This window comes from Phacochoerus africanus, chromosome 7 (assembly GCF_016906955.1).
Source record: "Phacochoerus africanus isolate WHEZ1 chromosome 7, ROS_Pafr_v1, whole genome shotgun sequence".
Taxonomy (NCBI): domain Eukaryota; kingdom Metazoa; phylum Chordata; class Mammalia; order Artiodactyla; family Suidae; genus Phacochoerus; species Phacochoerus africanus.
Window position 1 is genome coordinate 60292049 of NC_062550.1, and position 15603 is coordinate 60307651.

Here is a 15603-nt window from a genome sequence, read left to right on the forward strand (position 1 = left end):
CTAGTTGGGGTGCTCTTCAAGTTCAGACTTGAAGCCAAATGTCTGCATATCACCTGCAAGTGAAAAAACTATGCAGAAGTAGGCAAACTTTTTCTGAAAAGAATGAGGTATTAAATAGTTCTTACTTTGTGGGACCTCAGTTTTCTGTCGTGACTACTCAGCATTGCCATGTTTGAGTGAGGCAGTCAAAGACAATATGAAAATCATGAGGCTTGGCCTGATTTGATCCTGCCACTGTCTGCTGACTCACGAGTTCCCAAGATATTTGATACCTACCACCAAAGAACAAGTACATACATAAGTTCTTAGAGTAAATAACGGTGAACACTTGGAAAGCGTGTTCACAAAGTGGTTTTCACATAGATTGTTTCATTTAATCCTGAGATGAGGATTACTCTAAGAGGCAAGCATATCACTTTTTTATCTTACACATGAGAAAACTAGACTTGGGCTGTCCAGGTAACTTCCTTGCTTTTCAAGATCAAACAGGTGGTTTTTGATGTCAGCCTTAATGACGGTTCCACCACACATCCAACTATCTTATAAGCAATGCACTTGATACAGCTCAAACAGTAAGAAAGTATGAATGACAATAACTTCAAATACTTCTTATCCTATGGATAAGGGCAGTTAGTGCTTAAGAGAATGCAAAACAAACAAACAAACAAACAAAAAACCCATCAACATTCCTCAAGCTCTGCTGAGTACCTCCTTACTCAACCCTTAGACCAAGCAGTGAGTGACCAGAAAGCCAGAAATTTTTCCCAGGGTCATTTCAGCAGTTAACTACATTGGCCTGGCTTGCACTAAACTGCTTACTTTCACAAAGAGAAACCCAGAAGGATTTCACCAATTGTTTGGAGTCAAAGAAGGAAATCCACCCAGAAACAGGCCTCATGGAATCAAATGCAGGAGCATTTATTGAACAGGATTGGGACATTACCTTACAGTCCACATATAGGAGAGATTCTTTTACCAAAGATTGTGCAGGCAACTATTACTTAATTATGACAATTATACATAGTCAGGATGTTGCATTAGGAAACACAGATGCACCATCTGTTAAGGGAACATGATTTAACTGATTTTTTTTTTACTAGACTTGAGCTTTGTAGATATTAACTCTACATGGTTCAGCACAAATGAGAGTCTCCATTTGAAAAGCATTACCAATAGGGCATCTGTAAGTGATATCCTCCATAACCAGTTCATTTCCATTCTACAAGCATTTACTGAACGTCTCAAAAGTGTCCGGCACAGCAAAATAATCTCCGCCTTCAAGGACTTTATACTATTAGCAATAAGAATAAAATCCATATATCAACAAAAAAGACACAAGGAAGACTTTGGTATAGGAAAGGGTTTAATTTTACATGGATGCAAAGAACGAAGAGATATGGACTAGAGTTTCCATTGTGGCTCAGGGGGTTAAGAACCTGACATAGTTTCCATGAAGGTGTGGGTTTGATCCTGAGCTCGCTCAGTGGGATAAGGATTCTGTGTTTCCACAAGCTGTGGCAAAGGTCATAGAGGTGGTTTGGATCTGGTGTTGCTGTGGCTGTGGTATAGGCCAGCAGGTGCAGCTCCAATTTGACCCCTGGCCTTGGAACTTCCATATGCTGCAGGTGTAGACCGAAAGGGAAAAAAGAAAGAGATCTAGGGAAAGAGAAAAGAAGTTTCATAAAGAAGAGGCTCCAAGGAAGTTTCAGAGTGAATTGACAGGAAAAGATGGACAGCATCTGACCTGGCCCGTGAACTGGTGTGAACAAAAATCTAGGGTAGAAGACTGAATTGGGGGTTGGGAGTTTAGTTGGTTTAGAGTTTGCCATAGAGATTAAAACTAAAAGTTCAAGGACCAAGGTGCCACTAGCTCAAGGTTTCCCCCACCCACCCTGGCTCTGCTTTCTCTTTCTGGACCTAGTTGAGGCTTCCATCCTGGGAGTTGACACACCCTACAACAGGAACCAAAAGATTGGATGCAAGGAGTCTGATGAGAGAAATTTCCACATATTGAGATATGGGGAGGTCTTTCTGGCTTATACCTGAGTTACCTTAAATTTTATGCTCACTAAAATAGCCTGTTTGTGGCCTATCAAACATATATACATCGTACATTAGCTTTAACTATTAAAGAAAAAGGGGAGTTCCCGTCGTGGCGCAGTGGTTAACGAATCTGACTAGGAACCATGAGGTTGCGGGTTCGGTCCCTGCCCTTGCTCAGTGGGTTAACGATCCGGCGTTGCCGTGAGCTGTGGTGTAGGTTGCAGACGTGGCTCGGATCCCGTGTTGCTGTGGCTCTGGCGTGGGCCGGTGGCTACAGCTCCGATTTGACCCCTAGCCTGGGAACCTCCATATGCCGCAGGAGCGGCCCAAGAAATAGCTAAAAAAAAAAGACAAAAAAAAAGGGCATATTGACCAGAAGTAAAGAACATCCACATTAAAAATAAAGATTAGGAGTTCCTGTCATGACTCACTGGAAACAAGCCGGACTGGTATCCATGAGGATGCGTGTTCGATCCCTGGCCCTGCTCCATGGGTTGAGGATCCAGCTTTGCCTCAAGCTGTGGTGTAGGCTGCAGACATGGCTCCGATCTGGTGCTGCTATGGCTGTGGCACAGGCCAGCAGCTGCAGCTCTGATTCGACCCCTGGCCTGGGAACTTCCATACGCTGCACCTGCAGCCCTAAAAAAATAAATAAGTTGATTTAAAAAATAAACATAAAGATTAAACACTCCTCTTCCTGGATGCCAATGCTGGTGCTCCTTCAACGATAAGACTCCCTCCCCAGGTACCAAAGCCATACTGACTCGCTGTGTACATGCTGGTCTGTTACTCTTTTTTTTTTTTCAAAAAAAAAAAAAAAAAACTCTAAGAAATGTTACCTTAATGGTTCTTTGTTCTGATAAGATATAAAACCATGCTAAAACTCTGTTTCTCTGAAGTAGTTTCTCAGAGTAAGCTAGGAAGTAGGCTTCTGGGCTAGTCCTCAGTTTGGCTCAAATAAAACTCTTCTATTCTTATTATTGATGATTTATTGATTATTAATGTCAACAAGCCCAAGAGCCAGGTCATCTGTCTAGGGCTGTGGGCCAAGCTGTACAGGTTTCAGGCCGGACGAACCAACTCCACCTTCATTCAAGTTGTACTGAAGAGATGTGTTCATGAGTCACACCGACTGGCCACCTCTGTCCCTTTCTTAGAGGGAAAGGCAAAGCAGCTGTGGTCTAGGGCCCACATCCCCAGAGGTGGCCACACTGAAGGTGTGTGCTCTGCAGGTGAGCAGCTTGGCCCAGAGCCACATCCACAGGGCCAGGGAACAAGATCTTCATCTTCCACCAGATGGCCCTGGACTCCCCCAAGGGCAGTGCTCCTGTCCTCCTCGCTGGTTCTCAGAAGGGCCAAGAGGTGACCAGCCATTTGGGCAAAGCCCCGGGAACTCCGCACAGCCACACCAAACCCTACATATGCTCCAAGGGTCCAGAGCTGATGGTCCAGCCCCAGCTACAAAAACTAACCCCAGATCCTGCCTTGCTATGAAAAAGATTTGGGATGCTGAAAAAAAAAAAAAAAGGGGTTTTGTTTTGTTGTTGTTGTTGTTGTTGTTTTGTCTTTTTAGGGCCATACCTGTAGCATATGGAGTTTCCCAGGCTAGGGGTCAAATCACAGCTGCAGAGGCTGGCCTTTGCCACAGCCACTGCCATGCCAGATCCAAGCCCTGTCTGCGACCTACACCACAGCTCACGGCAATGCCAGATCCTTAACCCACTGAGTGATGCCTGGGATCAAACCTGCATCCTCAATGGATACTAGTCAGATTCATTTCCACTGAGCCATGATGGGAATTCCTTTAAATTTTTAAGGTCATACCATATTCAGCCTGGAAACTTGGAAACTTTTTTTTTTTTTTTGAGTTTACATACTTTTCTTTTTTATTTGAATCAATTCCCAAATTCCAAAGTTGGACATTTCACAGAAGAGTTAGATTTCTGGCTCCTCTTACAGAATTTCAAGAGCTAGTAACTAGATGCACCATTACTGCATGTCAACAATCAGAGCAGTATAGAGGCTGACTCTCAGACAGATGTGTCTCCTCTCCTGTATCTCGTGCCCACAGGGGGTTTGTGGATTTATGTTACCCGCAGGACCTGGGTAAACATTTAAATTGCAACTAGTCCATGAAATCTTCTAAGAACTTGAAACAACTGTGTTATGATTAGGAAGGAGCTTAAAATTATTCTGTTCACTTCAAAAAGAAGTGACCAACTATTAAGTTATAAGCCATGAATCAATGAAGTAGGAGAAAATAGGTTGAGTCACCTATACTGTGGGGAAACCTGGAAAAGATGATTGAGTTGCCTATAAGCTGAAAATTGTTCATCTGATTCAATAAACAATGCTGAGCAATGGAAGGTTTTTATATAGAGGATTGACATGATGGAGCTAATTTTGGCTTTTTCAAAAGATGTTAATTTTGACTAAAATAAATTTTTAAATGCATATGCTTTGTTTCAGCATATAAATAGGTTATTCTGTGACTATGTAAAATAAATACTGTGAAGTACATTTATGTTTTGATTTATAATTTGGTTGACCTCAGATTGAATCATTTGTCCTATAACTTTTTTCAGTGCCCTGTATGAATTTCAAAACATGTCCCCTAAATTCAAGCATCAATATATGTGGAACCACAGTCCTTAAAATACCTGTTTAAGTTGTATGTTTACCTATAACTTTCCTTTTCTTCATACCATTTACAGGCAATTATTTCCAAACAGAAAATAATTCATGCTGAATATATTCTAAAGTACATTTATAAATAAAAGGCAATCATTTCTGAGATATATGTATTCTAAAATTCTTAGCATTTGCTGTTGACGTTTCTTGCAGTTCACTATAAAATGCCAAAACATTGGTTGATTACATAAGGAATTTAAAGTTATTTCTTTTGTAACATTTATATACGCAGAGTCAGCCTTTTTTTAAAGCTGCTTTTCATATTTATTTTTTATTTATTTTTGGCTGCACCCACAGCATGCAGAAATTCCCAGTTCAGGGACTGATCCTGAGCCACAGTAGTGACAGTGCCAAATCCTTAACCGACAGGCCAACAGGGAACACCTAGAGTCAGCCTTTCAAGTAAACAGTGTCTATAACAAGAATTATTTTTATCCTATATTTAAATCATAGTTCCCACTGTGGCACAGTGGGTTAAGAATCTGACTGCAGTGGCTCGGGTTGCTGTGGAGGTGTGAGTTTGATCCCCAGCCCAGTGCAGCGGGTTAAAGGATCTGGTGTTGCTGCAGCTGTGACTTGGGTTCAATCGCTGACCCAGGAACTTCCATGCACCACAGGAAAAAAAAAATCTGTGTTTTCTTTATATGCTCAAATAATATTTTCAGTAATTTATGGCTTATAACAGTTATCTTTTTTTAAGTGAACAGGGTAATTTTAAGTACCTGCCTGGTGATCCCTTAATTCACTCAAGCTCGCTTATCTTTCCCAAGAAACTTTGTCACTGAATGGGCACATCTCATCCTTTAACCCTCTTTGCTTGTTTTTTTCTCGCTTTTTTTTTTTTTGCCATTCTATTACTTTTCTTCTTCTAGAGTTATTTATCACTTCTCCCTTTAAGATACTATATTTCTAAAATTTCAAACCCTGCATTTGGGCTATTGGCCAAGAATAAGTCCAGAAACAACTACTAGTTATCTATCAGCTTAGGCTATTTTTCATTTCTGCTGCCACTAGAACCATTTGTTTTTAGAACAAGTCTCTTTAGTTTATTACAAATGAGGTTGAATTTGACAACTGTATGTGAATTGCACGTATTTTTATTTCTTGGATAGGGCCCGCCTGATGACAAATTTTACAATAATCTCCCTTTCAAGGCAAGGGATCTTAAGTCAACAAATGCTTAGCCCTGACAACAGAATTGCAAAAGAGGACTATAATTATTTTGATAATCACTGGGTTTCTGGAAGAGTTGCTCACATGTATGCACTTATTTGGGTGGCTGTCGTGCCATTCACACCTCATAAATCAATCTGGCAGGTCCTTATAATCACTTGTGCTTTTCACATCAGAATCTCCTTTGTTTTTCAATGTCTTCCTTGTGCTGAAATCCTGAGATCATGTGTATTATTCTAAAAGTGTTTTACCAAGGAGATGTAAACAGACTTGCCTTATGTCTTCCTTGATCTATAATGCGATTTCCTGGCTTAGTCTACCTAAAGTCATACTGTCTTTCTTTCCTGCACCCCTTTGCATTACATGTTCATAGGAATTTGCTACCAGGTATCACCCCAGTCCATTTAGCATCACTGCTTTCCAAGTTTTTCTTCCTACATGAGTATGTAAGTTTCATTTCACATCTTCCAAATACATGAGCTCCATTAGTAAAAAAACATCAATGATTGGGCTAATTCTCTGTATACTGTTAGTCAGAGAATTTTTTTTTCACATCAATGTGAAAAAAAACATCAATGATTGGGCTAATTCTCTGTATACTGTTAGAGAATTTTTTTTTCACATTTATGCTCATACCCTTGCCAGTAGAAATTTGGTGGTGATTCTGAGGGCCCCTCTGACAAATAATTGCATCAAATTCCCAAAATGTTACTCATATTGAATTTCCTTTATGTGGTCATTTGGATCTATAACTTCCTCTTGCTTAGGGTTTTAAGTTCATCTAGCATCACTGGAATTAGACGATTTCTACATCGTTGTGAGCTATAGAATAAAGCCATCTCTCTGTGCGAAAAGGAACCCAAAACTCTAAATTATTCATAGCAGAGACTGAAAGTGTGATATGTTAGGTTTGTAAGGAATATCATCAACCACAATTCATAATCAGTCTTGGTACATACCTTACAATAGTGTCTTGCATTGCCATTTGACTCTTATATTTAACTTTTTATGTCTGCCTTCCTCAAATAGACTTTTTTTTTTTTTTTTTGGTTTTTAGGGCCGCACACACAGCATATGGAAATTCGCAGGCTAGGGGTGGAATCGGAGCCACAGCTGCCAGCCTACACCACAGCTACAGCAATGCCAGATCTGAGCTTCATCTGCAATCTACACCACAGCTCACAGCATCACGGGATCCTTAACCCACTAAGTAAGGCCAGGGATCAAACCCACATCCTCCTGGATACTAGTTGGACTTGTTTCTGCTGTGCCACAATGGGAACTCCCTCAAATAGATTTTAAATGCTAGAGAACATGCGTGTGTGTGTGTGTGTGTGTGTGTGCGCGCGCGCGCACGCGCGCGTGCTTCTTGGGATTTTTCACAGCTTCTAGCAATATACAGTGTACATATTAGATGCTTAGAAATATGTGAAGAAAGAAGGAAGGGAGAGAAATGGGGAAGAAAGAGGCAACAGGGCTAAGAACCCTTGAATAACAGCACAATGGGAAAAGCAGAGGGTCCAGGGCTTACCTATCCTATTACTAAGTCACTTCTCATTAAAGTTTTTTTCTTTCTTTTTTCTTTTTTTTTTTTTTGTCTTTTGTCTTTTTAGGGCCACACCCACCCTCGGCTTATGGACCTTCCCAGGCTGCGGGTCTAATCGGACCTACAGCTGCCAGCCTACACCATAGCCACAGCAACGTGGGATCCTAGCCTCATCTACGACCTACACCACAGTTCACGGATATGCCAGATCCTTAACCCACTGATCAAGGCCAGGGATCAAACCCACAACCTCATGGTTCCTAGTCAGGTTCATTAACCACTGAGCCATGACAGGGACTCCCCTCATTAAAATTTCTATAGGGAAGGGGACAGGGAGATTGGCAGAGGTAGACCAGTCATATACTGCTTATGCTTTTTTTAAAAAAAACTGAAGTATCATTGATGTACAATGTGTTAGTTTCAGGTTTTTCAGATTCTTTCCCCTTATTGGTCATTACAAAATTTTGAGTATAGCTCTCTGTGCTATACAGTAGGTCCTTGAATTATGCTTTTTGGAAGAAAAAAAATATCAGTGCTCTTGTAGAGAAAAGGAAAATGAGCAGCTCTGAAAGAGGCTGGACGACACATGAAATGTAAACTATGGATGGATAGCTAGATGTTTAGCATGTTTTCAACAGTCACTCAGTACACAGCAGGGATTCAGCACATGCTTAGAATCGATTAATAGTAATACCTCACATTTCTGTGCATGCGATCATATGCCAGTCACTGTGCAAAGGGTTTTATGTGAATTATCTGCTGGGAAAATCTCATGAAATTTATATAAACAGGTAATCAGTTCATTGTAGATAAACAGCTGATGTGTAATATGGCTTGCCTTATCAGATTCCTGATACGGCTCTATATTATAAGCACAATTCTAATCTCTGTGTGTGCATTTAGGCAGATGAGGAAACAGAAGCTAAAAATGATGAGTGGCTGACCCAAACTTTTACAATTAGCAGGTTAGTGGCTGGCAGAGTTCAAACCCAGGTGCTCTAACTCCAAAGCGTGCATTCAGGTGCTCTACCAGAATGCCTGCTGTAAGCAGTGGCTCGGGGACATTACTCCTCCAACAATTTTTTCATACCCAGTATTGTGTGGGCCTCACATCCACTACATGATCCACCCTTTGCATCCTCACATCCTTTCCTTATGTTCCTTTAGACTAGCCTTTATCACTGGTCCATGTCAGTGCTCCTTGTTCCTGTTCTATCCTTTGAGATTTCCCAGTCCTGTGGTCCTGGGCCAGAGAACAAGCCTTAGATAAGCCTAAATTCCAATCCTCGGCAACCACACTGTCCAACTCTCCTGTGAATAATTCAGTGGTGATTCTGCTGTGGTTCTGGTCCTTTCATTTACAGTGAGACAATTTTTCATCAATCCTTTGGGTGTTAGTGAGAAAAAAAAAAAAAAAAAGGAGTACCCCAAATGCTTTATTCTGAAATGTGAGCAGATTTGTGATCTGAACTAAAGAAGCTGTAACTTCAGTCACTCAACAGTTTTTGTTTTGTTTTGTTTTGTTTTAATAATTTCTTTGTACTAGAGAAACGGCAGTGAATAACACAAGCAAGGGTTCTGCTCTGGTGGAATTTATATTCTATGGCTTTGTCATTAGTTAATATTTATCAACTACATTTGATATGGAAGACATATGTTAGGTGTTTGGGGCGGCCAATAAATAACATCCCTCTTTCCCAGTTGAATTCAGAACCAATTTAGAGATAGAAGAAATAGACAGATGGAGATCAAACCAACAGCTTTTTTTTTTTTTTTTTTTTTACTGTTAAAGCCGATTGGAGACCGTGGCTTTAGATCTGCCTTTATCGCTGAATTTAAAAGACTCCTTTCCTTATTCCCCGGGATAGTTTGACAGCAGCAGGCCACTTCCCCCTAGAAACAGAGCCCTCACCACATGGCAGAGGGCTGAAGGGAATTTGTGAATGCTCTGGACATGTTCACCCAGAAGGGGTTGAGTCCAAGATGCTCTGTTTCTTCTCTCTTGAACTGGCAAGTCAGGTAGCTGAAGGGAGAGGCTGGGAGAATCACTCTAGCAGAGATCTCATCACATGGAAACGTGAGACCAGAGTGATAGTTTAGACACATAATAAATGAGACTCTGAAAGCAAGCAGAATCAGGGAAAACTTATTCGTCCTTGGAACACTTAAAGATTTATTGAGACTTCAGAGAGTCTGTAAGAGTCATGGGTCCACGAGTTAATTAATCCTGATTTTGAGAGTCTGCACCATGGAAAGGCTTCCATAAATGGTCCTAATGCTAATGGGGACTTTCAGTTTGAAAGCAAAAATTGCAGGTGAGGCAGAGATGTAGAGCAGGAGTTGCAAGCTTTCCATACCCATCTGAATTACAATAAACAGCAATTTAAACTGCAGTCTATATAACAGTCAAGAGTAATTATAACAGTGATTGGAGGGACTATTTTTAACGAAGCATTACATGTAGCGACAAGTTGTCCGAATAAGCCCATCATTGAAAATTCAATATCACCTTCTTGCAGGTTTGGATTTATTAAACTATTTTCCAATAGAACATAAGAAAAAACAAATGCTTTTCAACCATAACAACTAAACTAATCACCAATAAGACCTCAAGTAACTTTGGATGACGACGCTCTCACTCAGGAGGCTGCTGCAAACACAAGAGTCAGTCATACTCCAAAGCTGCGGCTTGTTCCTAGGATATCAGGTCACACTGTTGAGTCCCCCAATTTATTTAAATCTGTTATTTTATTTCAAGTGTTAATTGTCTCTCACAACAAACAGAGACTCGTCTCAGCTGCAATTATTGGCATTACAATAGATAATCAACAGGAAAGCCTGAATGCGGAGCGGGGGAAGAGTTGCCTTGGTTACAAACCTGAGATGCTTTTGGTATTACAATTCTAGCCATGTTTTGAAATTTCCTAAAACACCCCAAGAGCAAAGTGTGGCCTTCTTTTTTCTTCTTCTTCTTCTTTGTGGCCCATCCAAGTTAGTCTGAAGCAATGTGGAGGCCTAGTCTTACATGGATATTTGTACAAGGTCTCTCTAATAAATAGCCCTACAAAACAGGGCTTGCATTTAGAACATTTGTATATATGTGTTCATCCACTTTTAGAATAATGAGAAGGAATCAGAGTTATTGTTTCATGATACAGAAGCATATTATTATATCTGCTCTATCCACAATTACACAATGCAGCCATTACTCTACATTATCCTCTCATCCCTGTCTTTTTTTTTAAGCAAACAGAAAAATAAATCACCTTAGAGCCCATCACTGTTCAAGTCCCAAAATGGCATTTTGCCTCTTGAGTGCACATTGAGTAGGGCTAGTAGGGCAGGCCGAAAGGTCTCTGCCAGTAATTGTTTTGTTTTGTTGCTTCCCATTTATATAAGAAATTGAGATTTTAAAATTTAGGATGATTATTCAGATAATGATCTATGAATATAACTAAGAGCTTTAAAAGCACATAAGAAAATCCATGCTGTCCGTCTTAGAATATCTTGTTGTTTATCAGGCTGGATTAGTGGCCAGTAGGACCTTTCCCTCTTCTCATTAATCATGGTTACAGAAGGTAACCATGAGATTTTTGTTTATTTCCAAAATGGCAAATGAGCCCTCAGATGACTTACATTTCACCTACTTTAATAAAGATATTCAGAAGTATAAGTGGTAGTTACCAGTTATTAAGGACTTAATACATGATAAACCCTGTACCAGAACTTTTAGCAAATATTATATTATCTAATCATTACAATAATCCTATCATGCAGAAATTACTATTCCAATTTGTAGATAAGGAAACTATGGCTTATGATACGACTGGAAGAAATTTTTTTTAATCCAAACATGTTTTTACTAACAGTGTAGAGTGGAACGCTTAAAAGTCGGAATACTGGAATAAAATCCTACTTCTGCCACTTAGGGCTGTGTAATTATTGCCAAGTTACTTAACCTCTCTCTGTCATAGTTTTTTTATTTATAAAATGGAGAAAATAAGAGAAATAGAGTTATGGTGAGAAGTGAGTTAACACACATGAAGCACTTAAAACTGCCAGAACATTGTAATTATCCAATGTTAACTCATTAAATATTTGGAATATTGTATAATTTCCCAAAGTGATGACATTTTAATGTTTCAAATATATCACTATAGTTGTTTCTTATATCTACAAGTTTAATCATTTTTATTAGTCACTGGAGATTACCAAATATCAACATGAGAGCGTGAGCATAAAGTATTTCTACACTATACTCAGCACAGCTGGATAAGCAAGACAGATTTTAAATACAAATGTATATTATTACTTGTTATTTATGGATTTACTAACATTTACAACTAGCTTTAACCTTTCTTTGTTAATATTATTATCTAGAGGCATCAAATATCACAGTTGGAGCCTATACTGTGCAAAACTGCCAGAAGGATGCCTTTCTATTCTTCAGTCTGCCCACCTGTAATTTCATTCATGTTCCCCTCTGATTCCACTAGAATCTATTTAGGTTTTCTTCTCCATCAAAACCTGTTTTCAAATCTTTCCTTTAATGATGGTTATAAAGCTATCATCTCCCAGGTGTAAATCCATCTCTCTATATCATGAGATGCTAGAATGTAGCAAAACTGTGTGTCCTTTGTCTCTTAGTCACAGCCAATAGAGAGCAGGAGAGAGAGAGAGACAGAGAGATGGAGAGAAGGAGAGACAGAGAGAGAAAGCAGGTGGGGTGGGAAGGAGAGAGCAGACATGGATTTGCATTTTACATGGCCACTTGTCTGTGTCTTGCCATCAGTAGCCTAGTGGTCCCAGTGCCCAGATTTCTTCATCAATCCCAGATATCTGAGAGGTGAAGCTGGGAAGTGCACCCCACCTCTAAGTTTCTGAGTCCTGCAACCATGGGGCCAACTCCTCTGACTTCTAGGCACCAGATGCTGCTAGACAGCTCCCATACTGAGAATTCTGAATTCCAGCTCTGTAGGGCCTCTTCCCTAACCTTGTGGATTTAGATAAGTCCAGCTTCTTCCCTTGTTCCCAGGTGCTCCTCCCTATAATTACTATTTCAGCGTCACTTAAATGTTCACCTTTTGCTTTTTTAATTCTTCCAACATTTGTTCAAGCAATCCTTTATTTCAAACTCCCTCTATTAAAATATCTAATTTGGCTCCTGATTTCCAGACTAGACCCTAACTGATTCCAAAATGCTATAAATGTTTGAAATGTTAAATTCTTGAAAGTATGGGAAATATATCAAGAAAAAAGAGTGAAAGGGAATTTCAGGTATCTATCAGTAGGTAGTGAAGAATTTTGCAGTAGAAAAAGAGAAATTTTCCCTGCTTTTCCCCCCAAATAATTACATTCTACCAAGGCAACTAGTTCTGCCCACATGCAGGAGAAATTCTCTCTTACATGGGGAAGAGTCTGGTATTTTATTCTTTTCAAGCCTTCAGCTGACTGAATGAGGCCCACCCACATTAAAGAGGGCAATCTGCTTTATTCAGCCTACTGATTTTTTTTTAATGATTTTTACTTTTTCCATTATAGCTGGTTTACAGTGTTCTGTCAATTTTCTACTGTACAGCAAAGTGACCCAGTCTCACACACACACACACACACACACACACACACACACACACACACACACACACACACATTATCCTCCATCATGCTCCACCATAAGTGACCAGATATAGTTCCCAGTGCTCTACAGCAGGACCTCATTGCTTATCTATTCTAAAGCCCATAGTTTGTATCTATTAACCCAAATTCCCAGTCCATCCCACTCCATCCCTTTCCCCCTTGGCAACCACAAGTCTGTTCTCCATGTCCATGAGTTTCTTTTCTGTGGAAAGGTTCATTTGTGCCATATATTAGATTCCAGATATAAGTGATATCATATGGTGTTTGTCTTTCTCTTTCTGACTTACTTCACTCAGTATGAGAGTCTCTAGTTCCACCCATGTTGCTGCAAATGGCATTATTTTGTTCTTTTTTATGGCTGAGTAGTATTCCATTGTGTATATATACCACATCTTCTTAATTCATTCATCTGTCCATGGATATTTAGATTGTTTCCATGTCCTGGACATTTTGAATAGTGCTGCAATGAACATAACGGGTGCATGTATCTTTTTCAAGGAAAGTTTTGTCTGGATATATGCCCAAGAGTGAGATTGCTGGGTCATATGGTAGTTCTATGTTTGGTTTTCTAAGGTACCTCCATACTGTTCTCCATGGTGGTTGCACAAGTTTACATTCCCACCAACAGTGCAGAAGGGTTCCCTTTTTTCCACACCCCCTCCAGCATTTGTTATTTGTGGACTACTTAATGATGGCCATTCTGACTGGTGGTACCTCATAGTAGTTTGATTTGCATTTCTCTAACAATCAGTGATGTTCAGCCTTTTTGTTCATGTGCTTGTTGGCCATCTATATATCTTCTTTGGAGAAATGTCTATTCAGGTCTTTTGCCTATTTTTCATTTGCGCTGTTGGCTTTTTTTGCTGTTGAGTTGTGTAAGTTGTTAGTATATTTTAGAGATTAGGGCCTTGTCAGTTACATCATTTGAAACTATATTCTCCCGTTGTGTAAATTGTCTTTTTTTTTTTTATGGTTTCCTTTGCTGTGCAAAAGTTTGTCAGTTTGATCAGGTCCCACTTTATTTTTGCTTTTATTTTTGTTGCTTTGGAAGACTGCCTGAGAAAACATTTGTAAGGTTGATGTCAGAGAATGTTTTGCCCAGCCTACTAATTTAAATGTTAATTTCATCCAAAAACATCCTTGTAGAAATACCCAGAATAATGTCTGACCAAATATCTGGTCATCCTGTGACCCAGTCAAGTTGATACATGAAGCTAATTATCACATTTGCTAAAATAAATGACCAGTTGAGATTTCATCCACAGTCAACTCAATAGCTGTCAATAAGGAACTTTAGAGGTAATTTGGTGTCATCACAGCTTAGGTCCTCCATCCCACCCATGCCTTATGAACTCTGTATTTCTTTCCTGTTTAGGACTTTTGCCCCATTGGTCAGGGCTTCCTGTATCTTTCTTGGCTGCTGGAATGGCTCTTTAGCCCTTAGGCCTCTGCAGACTGTGAGGAGCACAAGTCAGTAGCAAAGCATTGAGAAAAGGTATAAGCAACCAAGAAATATGTTGGGAAGAGTGGACTGAATAAGGAGGTATAAGGCCTCCAGGTTATCTTTAAAAATTATCTATATTTTCTTTTAAATGAATAGTGATTTTTAAATGTGTAGCTCTTTTTCTAAGAGCTACCCTAGTCCAGTTAGGATACTTTGGGAAAAAAATTAGACCAGGAATAAATGATGTAGACTTTCTCTTCATTAGGAGTTTTTGATGACTCTCCCTTCTGTTATCTGAATTATGTCAACAGCAAATAAAACACGGGGTCTAGTAGTACATGAAATTTTAAATTATTCAGAGATTGATTATATGACTTGAGAATGACTATATCTCTTTTCATATCTCATGCTTCCCACAGCCATTAGCATCTCCAATAACAGTGTGGCTTTGAAGAGTGAAATCCATAAAGTGGATCCTTTCAATCTGAAAGACACTTTTAAATGCTAACCATGCCTATGCCCTAACGATGCAGTGAGCCAATTGTCTTAAGAAAAAGTAAATTGCCAAGCCATGCGAATGAGTTAGTAGAAGGGATTAAAATTAGGCAATGTGTTACTTGTAAACTGACTTGCTTACACCTCTAAGGTGCTTCAAGAGAAGACTATGATAGTAGCAATGAAAGTAAAGATTATGTAAGGATTTTAATTTTCTGTCTTATTCCTTCTTCTATGGAAAATTTGGAATATATTTTAATGGATTGCTTCTGTTCTGGAAGAGACACAAAATGTTTCCTAATTCAGACTCTCAAACTTAACAGATATATACACATACATACACATACACAAATATATACATATGTGTGTATATATCTATATACATATATGTGTATATATACATAAATGTATTCATATTAATGTTTATATAATATGTATAAGTAATACTATGTCTCTAATAAATACATGTGTAATATAATACATACCTACATACACATATATACACACACACTCTTATTCTTTATATCTTTGAAAATGTTAATAGTGACAATTTTATTTTCCTTGCTTATGATTA